This window comes from Carassius carassius, chromosome 48 (genome assembly GCF_963082965.1).
Source record: "Carassius carassius chromosome 48, fCarCar2.1, whole genome shotgun sequence".
In the NCBI taxonomy this organism is placed as follows: Eukaryota; Metazoa; Chordata; class Actinopteri; order Cypriniformes; family Cyprinidae; genus Carassius; species Carassius carassius.
The window spans coordinates 17,258,747-17,271,083 of record NC_081802.1 but is presented as its reverse complement, the minus strand read 5'-3'; the positions used below and the strand labels follow the sequence as shown (position 1 = coordinate 17,271,083).

Below are 12,337 nucleotides of genomic sequence, written 5' to 3'. Positions count from 1 at the left end.
GTAAGCTGCATTTCGTAAGCGTGTCCAAATCCACTTTTGCCATTTTAACGGCAGAAAAACGGTTCGCGCAAATGCATTTACTAATTAAACGACGTAGCGCTGGACGGGAAAATGTGAACGGCGCCGGACTGAAACTAGCAAACACACTTGCGCTGTGCCTTGCATCACATTGCGCCGGGTGTGTGATAGGGCCCTACGACTTATTGCTTGTTTAACGTTCAGAGAACATTCAAAAGTAACGTTCACATAATGTTTGGCTTTAATGTTTTCTGTAATGCTCACAATAACGGAGGAAACAAAATAGACATTTTGAATGTTTAGAAAGCATTTATAAATAACGTTTCACAACTCGACTGGAATGTTAGCAAATCCCAGTGCTAAATATCAGCACTCCCAACCAATTCATTTAAAAAACAGGAACTAACTACAGTATTGTTCAGTTGATAATACAGTGAATTAAATACTTAGGTATACTAACATGAGAAAAATTCATCTTCAGAGTGCAATTATTAAGATGTTTGTTATCGGCTCATAATTGCATCTGGATATATGGAGTGCTTAACTGAAAAGGAGCTTTAGGGGAGCATTCGTAAGCCACCTGCGTATTGCTGAATTCATTGTCGGGGGAACATCTGTGAGTTGAAAACAGAAATAAAAATAATGAGGAAGATTATCTTTCCATTGAAACCCCTACTTTGCTAAATAGAGTTCATAATTACACTGTCAGGGCACAGGGTCGCATGTGCTGCCGATAATTAAAAAATGCTTACAGATTTATCCTCTGCTCCGTGTTTGTGGCCTCAACGGACTTAAATAGGAGAAATAAGGTGGCACAAGAGTACTTTTAATTGCCTATACGAAAGGGTTCATCACATATTAAAAGCAGCCGTGCGTCATAAGCACACACACATGCACATAAACACACACGTATGAATAGATCAAACCTGGCAACTCATAGGAACATTAGTACTGATAATTAGACTCTGCTTTCAAAAGGATAAGTGAGTACCATTTCAGGTCTTGGGGTTTAATTATGATCTTCAAGCATATGTGTGTGTGTTTTTGTGCAAGTTGGACTATTCATCTCAAATGAAGTGGAAAAGTCTCCCCAAGTGCTATGCATCTACCTACCTGCCTTTGTAGGTCTTCACAGTGGGGCATTCTTCCATTACGCTAATGACTGAGGACATGAATCGCTTCTAAACAGACCTCACTTCCCTTGGTGAAAACGGGCTTCCTGTATAAGCAAGAAGATCACTGGGCCCTGTGGCACCACATCACACATTGTAACCTAAAAATGAACATTGAGTTTAATGATTTTGCATTGAAGAACCTCAGCCGTATCTGTAAAGCACACATTGATATATTGATCCAGCAAATTAACATTACCTTCCATCATCTGGTACATCCGAAACCCAAGAAAATATATGAATGTATTTTCATTCTATTAGTCATCTTATTATTACTGTCTCTATCGTGTTTTTGGCCAAGAAAGGACATCATAGGTAGAGTTAAGAATTTTAACAAAACGTATGTAACTCTTGCAAGGTTTGTGCTATAGAAACATCCATCCATCACGAAAGTAATCCATACGACTCCAATGGGTTGATGAATGCTTTCTGAAGTTAAGCTAAAGAAACTACTCTCACTGGCTTCAGGCAAATGTTTTAAATGCGCTGACACGTGTACAGTCAAGAGTTAAATTATGATGTGTGATGTAAGCGTAGCGGAAGCTAAGGTGAGAACTGATGAATGCAGAAGTGCATTTTAAGATGGATACTAATGTAAATCTACAGTACAGCCAAAACAACTGTTCACAACTCCATAAAGAGTTAGAGTTGTAAACAATTAGACTGGTTTTGTTTTGTATACCTGGAAACCCTGTTTTTGGGTCAGTATATCTACCTTGGGTTGGTTTGCCAAGTGAACCCTAGTATAAATGCAGATATCTGATATAGGTCATTTTTAAAAGAAGATGTAAGCTAGTCATCAAAAAATAAAATATTTACATATACATATATTCAACATAATATACATCAATATAATCAACAAAACGTAGTTGGGCATCGGAGTTGGGCACCTGCAGTATAAATATGGCCAAAGAGGAAAACCACCCACAACTCACTAGAGACCGCATGTAAACACCCTTGCAATCACACACTGCTGCATAGAAAATAAATATAAAGACCCTGACAACCACCCCACCCTGGCAATCACAGCCCTATAGTGACCACAAAGAAACACCCTGGCAGCCACTCACAACCCCTTTGAAACTGCATAACAACTCCCTGGCAACCACCCACACTCCCATATCAACTAGATAAAAATAAAAATAAATTGGAAACCACCCATAAGCCCATAGAAGCCACATAGCAATCCCACAGCAATGTCCTGGCAACCACCCACAAACTTCTAGCAACACCTTAGAAACAATCTGGCACTCATTCACATCCCTAGAAACTGCATGGCAACTCCCTGGCATCCACCCACATTCCCATATCAATCAGACAGAAACACTCTGACAATCAGCCACAACCCCCTAACAACCCCATAGAAACTTCCTGGCAGCCACTCACAACCCCATAGCAACTCTCTGGCAACCACCCACACTCTCAGAGCAATCGGATATAAACAACCTGTAAACCACCCAAAACCCCACAGCCACCACATACACAGAGCCTGGCAAACACCCACAACCCCATCGCAGCTGCATGTACAGACCCTGGCAACCGCACACAACCCAGTAGCAACCACATATAAAAACTCTAACGACTGCATAGAAACTCCCTGGCAACCACCCACACTCCCAGTATCTCAGCAATCAGACAGAAACACTCTGGGAAGTACGCAAAGCTCAGTAGCAACCACAAATTACAACATTCTGGCAACCACCCAAAAGCCTATAGAAGAAAAACCCTGGAAACTGCACAGAAACACCATAGCAACCACTCACACTCCCATATGTCAGTCAGATAGAAACACTCTGGCAACCATTGCAAAGCCCACTAGCAACCGCATATAAAGACCCTAGAAACAACCACAATCTCACAGCAAACACATAGTAACTCCCTGGCTACCACCCACAACTCTATTGCAAAAAATAGACCAGCTACACTCCCATTTATCAGTCAGACAGAAACACTCTCGCAACCATACACAGCACACTAGTAACCATTTACAAATGCCCTGGCAACCACATAGAAACACAGTAGCAACCGCATAGAAACTCCCTGGCAACCATCCACACTCCAGTCAATCGGAACCACTCTGGAAAACACCCAAACTCCCATTTATCGGTCAGACAGAAACACTCTGGCAACCATGCACAACACCCTGGCAACCACCCACAACCCCACATCAACTACATAAAGAAACCCTAGCAACTGCATAGCAACTTCCAGGCAACCACCCACTCTCCAGCACAGTATATCAATCAGATACAAACACTCTGACAACCTCCTACACTCCTCTATCAATCAGACTGAAGCATATAAAGCCTGGCAACCACCTACAACTCCATGACAACTGCAAAGCAATGTCTTTGCAACCATCCGATGGCAGGGAGTTTTGCATGGTCAAAGCTGCTGACATTTTCTTCTACTATTGTGAAAATGGAGTTATTTTTACAATATTGGACCTAATTTCTACACAGTACGTGAAGTTATGCAAGTACATCAGTGAGTGGGAAGTCTTTTCTCTCCAGAAGCGGGCCTACTGTTCAGGGAAAAAAAAAATATCATGGTTATTGTCTACTGATGAGATGGTAACTGCAGCACTTTCAGATGAAATATTTGGACTGTCTACTGCATTCAAAGCAAGGTATGCATGCAGTAGTTTCAAAGGACATCATTTATTGATCTTGTTCTGTGTGGGCTCGTTCTGTCTGACAGAGTTTAGAATAACACAAGTATGTCTCTCCAGAGAGGACACTTGGCCGCTTGAGTTAATGTTTTGCAGACACACGACACATTTGGAAAAGAACATGGAACTCATTGCTACAGCAAATGATGACGCCAAGAACAACAAATTAGACTTCAGTGTCTACAACTTTACATGATTTGAAGTGACAATGCAGAATAGACTAGAATATAATAGAATATTTAGAACTATAGAATAGTCAGATTTTTGAAAACTAATATAGAGTAATAAAAGGTGTCTTATATCAAGGAGCTTTAGAGGTTTGACGGTAATAAATTAACCAGAGGTGAGGCGTCTGATGGGTTTTAGCATGTTGCTAAACTGGTGCTAGGGTTCTCTGGCTTGTTCATAGACACTGTATAGCAATATGCTAAAACTCATCGGAACACCCTAGCAAACATATGCACCACCCACAATACATCTGAAACAGTATTGCAACATGCTAAAGTGTTCTTTCCATGTTGTTGCTTATTAGTCAAAAGTGGTATATATATAGTATTGTGGTATGTATATATGGCTCAGATCTCTCCTTCAGTGTAAATCAATGAGGGTTTAATCATCCGCCAGTGTTTTTAACTATAACGTTGACACACTTAACAATGAACAGTAGTATTAGCGATGTTTGCATTGGAAAAAGAAGAAGAATTAGCATGAAAAGCAGTAGGGTTGCCATTGCTTACTTCTTGAGCCTCTTAAAAATTTACTTTGTGGTGATCTATTACCAATCAGCCCTGAAAGACCAAGGCTCCTACCTAAGCAATTCAACCCTCCACAAGTCGTGGATAAATCTCAGTTGGAGGTTAAAAAATGAGCTCCGTTATCCATAATACAGGCCCACAAGATCCCATCTATCCTGTAAATGGCTTTTGTTCGGGACCATGTTTAGATTCACGTCTCAGCCGGGCCTGCATCGTGCCTGACCTGTGGCCCATTGGGAAATGCAGTTTGTTTGGCCTGCGGCCAATCAGTATGTCCTATCCAAGACCTCACTGCGATCGTGGGATGATACATCACACTCATTCACCAGTGCTGATTCAGGCTTTCCATCTTGAACCCCCCCCCCCCCAAAAGGCTGCGTATTAAATTTGGTTGGCCTCATTGGGATTGTCCATTTCATTCATTTATTTTAGCTTCTTCGATCCTAATATCAGCAAAAAGTATTTTTTCCAAAAGATCCACAAAACCCTGTCTGGCAGCTGATGTGGCTTTTTTTAATGGCGTTCTGCCAGCGTATACATTAATGCATGTACAAATCAGACAGACCCTGCAGTTGTCAGAAGCAATTTCTGTCTAGAGCTGATGGGCTCCGAAGTAGGCAGAGTAAGGACTCTGTCTTTCTAGGTCTCTTGCAAAAGTGTGGGAACAGTCATTTTCAATGGAGGATAATTGTTTAAACTATCGACATTTCTGAACTGCAAGTGAACAAGGTAAACCAAGAATCTAGAAGCAGAAATGGAAGAAGAAACAAACGTCAAGACGACTTGAGAAAAAGGTGTGGGCCGGTGGTGTAGGTGCAGCATAAAACCGGTCATAAAACAGTTTGAGTCTCATGTGGGTATGTTGTAACTTCTTGAAATTCAGAAGAAGGAAAAGATGAGCAGTTTCTTGTGGGTGGTTTGTGGGAAAAGCACCGTCTAATGGTAGTAATTATAGTAACTCTGTTTATGGTGTGTCCAGATGGCGGCTCCTGTAATGTTTCTGAAGTTTAACTTTTCAGTTAAAATCTGTCGCTGCTCGGAAGTGCCAGATTTGGGAGCGTATCATCTCTTCTCAATTGTTTCTATTCAGCGGCTTGTGATTCTATTCGAATGGCGCAGACACCATCATTTTCGAATTTTCACACAGGTGTGAAGCGCTCTCCCTCGTTGCCTGGCTCTTTCAGAAAGTGCAGGTGTTACACAAAGGCATGACCACATGTAATAATTGTACTCTTTCTACTTGGGATGATGTCCCTTATTCACAAGAATGTGTTTAATCCAGTGAAAAGCCAGACAGTCTGCGAGTTGTTTTACTAAATGGATGCTGCAGACTGAAGAATAACAGGTGTACAAAATATCTTTAGCTCTTTGAAATACAGTCGAGCGAAAAGAGAGAATAGTCGGAGACCAAATGCAAGAACATTCCTTGATAAATACTGGTCACATCTGGTATCAACATCCTTCTGGGATGATCCAATCACAGTGAAGTCATTTCCAAAATGGCCTCCAAGAGAACTGACTTGTCTTAGTGGGACCTTGTCCTGCCCTCTTCAAAGTAGTCACTGGAGACACATCCGGGACGAATGTTAATACCAGATATAAACACCAATCTGTCTTGGCTGACCGTTTGTAATCAGATCAGCCATAGGTGGGTGTTATTACCAGGTGTAAAGGCTGCTATGAGTCCTCAGATATGGGCTTCTGGTGGACAAGCTACCAGAGAACAATCATATAATGGACTATGATGACTGCTTAATAAAGTACTGGACCTGGTCCCACAAGAAAACAAGAACCGCTGTCCTTTCTGTTTTAAGATTGTAATGCACCAAAGCACCACTTTGGGGATGGTTAACACATTATGCCCGCATGCTGACATTTTCCTTTGGTTTATCCGACTTGCCTCCTGCACTCCCACTACTAAAACTTAACATCAGTTCAGAGGATTTTGCCTTCAACGTTTTTACCAAAGCATCCAATATTTGGAAGAAAAAAAAAGGACCCAGCCTTCCCGAGTGCAGGACACACACCGCCTGACCATCTGCCATTGGAGCCAGTGTAGAGGACGCTCTTCCTACATACATGTAGTGTTGTAATGGTTTGTGACAGCTGGCACGTCACAGTTCAATATGATGATGTTTGGGACTAAACACCATCCCTGGTAGGGTGCAATATGCTTGTTGCAGGACAAAATGGCATGTCAACTCCATTTGCTGTTCCATCGAGAACCATTGAGAGGTAGTCAAGAGTCTCCCCAGCAAAAGATGACTGTGAAAGTAAGATTCAAGAAATTGCTACTTTGTCTGGTAAATGACTACTAGAACTACATCTGTAGTATATAAAAGTAAATAGCAGTGCTTGGAAGGCAGCACAGAACAGCTGCCTAGATGCAATTTCTGTTTACAAGAGTTTGCTAAGCATTCTGACTTAATGTAGCCTATGCTAACTCTGAGTTACATTTGAAATAGCAGCTGATATGTATTGTACTTACAGTATATGTTTAATAAAGATCTAAAAGTCCCCTAAAATACCCTCTAATTTGAACCTTGGCAGCAAAAGTGGTATCTGGTTTTCTGTCTGTCTGGATCCTATAATGAGTGTTTGTAGGCTATCATAAAACAGGCCTGGGCAAGTCAGGCGCATCATCATTCTCACTTAAACTATAATGTGGAAACCAAATCTCAGATAAGTGTTACCAAGAAAACACCCTTAAACTATGCAAGGGTTTGTGGATTAGTGCACTAAGTGCAGACTCTGCAAAGTTCATCCTGGGTAAGATTTCTGCTTGTCCAAGTCTTCATTAAACATGCATTCTTGAACTTCAAACTGGATAAGAATTCAAAGTTGTCTGAAGGAAGAGTAGCTCATAGATGAGCGCGTGTGCGCCTGTAATTAATCCAGTGCTTGCTTAAACACATCAAAGCACACCTTGTGAAGCTATATATTACTTATACAACTTCAAAGGAAAGGTATTACAGTTACGTACTTCGTCCTATGATTAATAGAGAAGGCTTCTTCATTTTTTACTCGTTTTAAAAGTTACAAAGGATGAAACACTGACTTCATCGAAGCAATAACTGAAATCAAGCTTTATGCACGCTATATATATATGCATGGAATAGCCTTTTGTGACATTTTATTTTACAGCTCAAAATGTATACGATTTTCTTTCCAATAGACTTCATATCGATGAAAATAGCATCCTTTAATGACATAGAACATGCCTCCTTATCTTAAACCTTAGATATATAGCCTGTATTTATAGAAATGGCTGTACTATTTTTAGCTGTAGCCCAAGAATTGGTATGTTGTCATTAGGCTGAGCCCAGAGAGGTGTGACAAAAGCGCCCTCTCCTGGACATGAAGTTAATTACATCTCAGCATTTCTTGGAGGCCTATTAATTCATTCATTAAACTGAACCTACGATGGCCTCCACACACACATTGGGGTTTTATGCATTATAATTTAATAAATTATTTATAAAAAAAAAAAAAAAAAAAAATATATATATATAAAATAAATATATATATATATAATTTTACATAGTCATGTAGTACTATTTTATATATTAATAGAATTAAATATATTATTTATAACATTCACATTTTATTTAATATATAAAACCTGTGTTTTAAATTATTCTCTTTTATACTCTGGACAACCACAAAGTGTCAAAATACTGCTCTCATTCTTTAACAAAATAATATTTAGAAAATGTCAGATTATAAATTACTCATTCCTAAGGGCCACGGCAGTACAAGCTTGGTTTTGTGAAGTTCATTTTTAATAAATGACTAAGGATGGTTATCAAGTACATTCTCTTTCACCACAAGTCACCACAGCTAACACGACTGTCACATCTGCCATGAAATCCTGGGATTAAGTGCAAACATAATGAGCAACACGACAGTCAAACTTCAACGGAAAACAAGCAGCATGAATCAATACACTCATTTTCAACCACGGTCTGCATTTATAACCGCTGAGAGAGAGAGAGAGAGAGAGAGCATTTGAACAATGAACCATTGATTTTGTGCTGGCCTAATACATCCTTTGGCTTATGAAAGTAAGCAGAAGCATTTGAAGACAACTTTTTCTGAATTCCAGGGGTCTCGTGAACCCTTAGACCGATCACAGAAAGCTCACAAAGATACAATGGCCTCCTCTTGATATGACGCTTTCACCATAAGGTTTTATTCGCTGACAGTTTATTTGAGCGAGAGTGAAATCTACTCTTTGGTCTTGATCTGCTCCAAAAGGACCTTCTTCCTCTCAGTATTCCTGTCTCTGAAAATTACAGAGCTGAAGTTCTATTTCGCTGAAATCCTCTTTCCAACACAGAGAAGGCTCAACTTTATTCTATAAAGAGGAAAACCAAAACACATGGTGCTTTCTTTAGGCACTTCGCCTGTCCACAGACTCCAGGAATCCCATTCATTTTTCAAAAACATCGGATTCCTTCCTTACAATCGGCTTACTTTCTAAAGCGGCGCAATTATCCGTAACTCGTTTTTAAGTATTCCTAGCAAATGGATTGAATCTGTCCATGCTTATGCTTCTGCTCAATATATTTCAAATTGCCCTTGTATTAAACCATGTGACCAGAAGATTTCCGAAAGGAGGATTTCTGCCGTTAAAAATTATTTATTTAAAACTGGATGCCAGTTTATTTGAACTGTGAGCCCTATAATTAATAGCAGCTCGCCACATATTGCAATTACACAGAATAGCAATGCATCGGAGCAAAGGTCACTTTCAATATTGGTATCGATTGCTAATATCTCTGCACCCCTGTGAAACACACCGAAGCAACCATGTGGACGTGTCAATATAAATAGCAGTTTTAGTATTTTGTGATAAAGAAATGAGAATCACTAAACATGATCTTTTCTGTTAAACATAAATGTACATTGTTCGAGAAGGGGGCATCATCCTCTACCATTTACAAAGCTACATTCAAACTGTTATGCTGATAATACTGTTTGTAAGGGGAAGAAATGCATTAAATAGGGAAGCATTTTTCAAAAGAAAACACACACAAGTCTTTTTGCGGGGCTGCAGTGGTCTGGCCAGAGGCGAACCAAGATAAAGATGAGGCCCTTCTAAAAGATTATTTTGTTAATATATCTTTGTTACCTATATAAATATATATATATATATATATATATATATATATATATATATATATATACAAACGGTGCCACCCAAAATACAATCTATAAGGTGCTTCCCAAACTAAGGTCTATCTATGTACTTGAAATGTGTGCAAACAGAAAAGCTGTATTGCCATTACCTACCACTAGAGGGAGATATGCTTCCACGCCAGAGTACTCTATAAAATCTATATAAAACAAACCTTAAAGTGGACTTTAAATGGCCCAAAATAAGTCGGCAGTAAAAGTAATGACATTTGCTTCATCACCGAAGTAGAATTCAATTACAATCCCTATTGTCATCATTCCTATCTGGGTCCTTGAGAAACCTCTAGACCACTGCGTGCCTGTCATGTTGCACTTGTGTACTGTCTGGAAGCTCTTCACGCCTCGACACGGTTCCCAACGCGCGCGGCGAATCTCAGGTGTTTCTCGTGGCTGTCGGCACGCGAGGCACCTGTTGGCCTGTCTGTCAAATCTGAGTCCATTTGATTTACCCAAGAGCCGTTTGAGCCTTAAGAACATAAACAAAACATATCCTGGACTCTTAAAATTAAAGAACAGCAAAGCACTGGGATTTCGTCATTGACGCGTTGAGAAGCAAATACAGGTGTGCGCTATAAGTGACCGAAATCAGGTAGGCCTGCAGTGATTCACTTCAGAGAACCCTTTCAAAACCGTTTATAGTGGTTTACCAGAGACAAATGTTCGTGTCAATTGAAGTTCATGTCATAAAGAAGATGTCAGTCATACTGTCGTAAAAAAGGAAACATAATCTGACCCCCCACCCCACTCATCCCCAAACTTCTTTTGTCACAGATCGTTTGGGAATCAGATTACACAGATCGCACTATGTGTTTTTGATGAACTAAAAAGAGTTCTGGAATCTAACTCAATCAATCGCATCATATGTTTTGGATTCACTAAAAAGACTAGTCGGAATTTGAAACCGGTTCCTACACGAATCACGCTGTACGTTTTTGATTCACAAAAAAACTGAATCGGCTCTTAAGAGTCATTTGTTCATGAATTGGACTAGCCTACACATATCGCCCTGTATGTTTTTGGTTCACTAAAAAGAACCGGTTCATAAGAGTCATTCATTTGGAAAGTAGTTTGATTACACTGGCCGGGTTGTTTGGATTCCTTCACTAAAAGGAATGAGTTTTATTAGAGTTATTACAGGATTACAGGATTTATTATTTAGAGGAATGATTATTCTATATAATTATTATATAGCTTAAGCTGTTGTTTGAAAGAGTCGGTTTTAAGGGAGTTGGACAACACTAGTCATGTTTTGATTCGATGACTCATTCAGTTAGGAATCGAACTGCACCAATCGCTCTATTTGTTGAGCTGGGTCATTAGAGTTATTCATTAGAGAATCAGACTGATGTCATACAGTAAAATGCAAAAGTGCATTGCGAACATTCTCATTAACATGTTTTTGTTGTGCAGAAAAAGCAAGGCATGTGATGAACAACATGAGAGTGAATAAATGATGACAGAATTGTATGCATTTGTTGATAGTGAGCGTGTGTCTATCTTGTGCCTCTCACTAAACAGCTCTACAACAATGGAAATAGGCGACAACTGATGCCAGATCACCTGTGGCCATTTTTCACTGTCACATGAGCACTTTTACCATTGCCTTCATTCCACACGAACTCCAATACTAGTGTATCAGTTACAGCCTGGTTAAATATACACAGATAATTACACTGATGTAATTAATTCAGAGAACGACGGGTCAAAGCACAGATTAGCTTTTCATACTTAAGTTACAAATGGTGTGTAACAATTTCTGTACCACAAAGACATATTGTGATTAGGCTACATTTACTAAAATATGCACTGTGTATGACTGCATGAAGTACGTAGCATTTCTTTGTAATTTATTGGCACAAGTGTTCTGGGATGCTTTGTAATCAACAGGAGGTCACTTCATTCATCTCTCACTGGCTGAAATGAAAGATTTCTCCGACCCCGTGTGGCCCTGTGCTGCTTGTTACAAGACCGCAGAATATTGAGAAAGACAGCTTCAGGCTCCCGCTGACTTTATATGATTTCTTACAGCAGGAAAATTAATTAAAACATCCAGAGAAGGAGAAAGACTGCCAATAACAGCCTCGGTCTGTGTGCATGCACCTATGGGGAGAAAGTGGAGCTATGTGACAAGGCTAAATTACAGGTAGGCCTACATCTAACTGATTTTATTTGCATGTATATGAATGTGCTTTGGACATGAATAGGCCTATATGTTTGAAAATATACATTGCATATAAAATTCTAAATTGGAGACAAAAGGTCTGCATGTGTTAATATGCAGACGTTGTGTTGCCACAAGGTGGCAGTGTTTCTTAGGACATGTCAGTTTTGTCCTGTTATTTATTCATTCATCTATTAATTGTTGATCAATATAATGCATAATGCAGATAGTCTTCGATCTGGATTTCAAGCATCTGAAGAGTCCGTCCGCACAGTCAAATAGATTTCTTAAAATCAGGGCTATTCTGAAAGCAAAATGATCTGTAAAGGTTGATCAACTTGATCAGAAAATGTGAGACTGG

General features: G+C 39.6%; 1 protein-coding gene and 1 long non-coding RNA gene across 5 annotated transcripts in view; one reads left to right on the top strand and one right to left on the bottom strand.

Moving 5' to 3' along the window:
- Positions 1-770: 770 nt before the first annotated feature.
- LOC132131905 (uncharacterized) lies at positions 771-10,330 on the bottom strand. The gene is made up of 3 exons (XR_009428968.1): positions 9,912-10,330; positions 1,132-1,291; positions 771-808 (listed from the first exon to the last, which is right to left on the bottom strand). It is a non-coding gene; the product is annotated as an uncharacterized LOC132131905 (long non-coding RNA).
- Positions 10,331-11,496: 1,166 nt separating this feature from the next.
- The window catches only part of LOC132131123 (poly(rC)-binding protein 4-like), an 82,728-nt gene continuing 81,887 nt past the window's right edge, over positions 11,497-12,337 (top strand). The window contains exon 1 of one of the 4 annotated variants that reach the window (XM_059543078.1): positions 11,497-11,958. The gene's annotated coding sequence lies outside the window, so the exon portion shown is untranslated. The remainder of the gene's footprint in view (positions 11,959-12,337) is intronic. The other 3 variants (XM_059543077.1, XM_059543076.1, XM_059543074.1) reach the window with 3 other exon arrangements.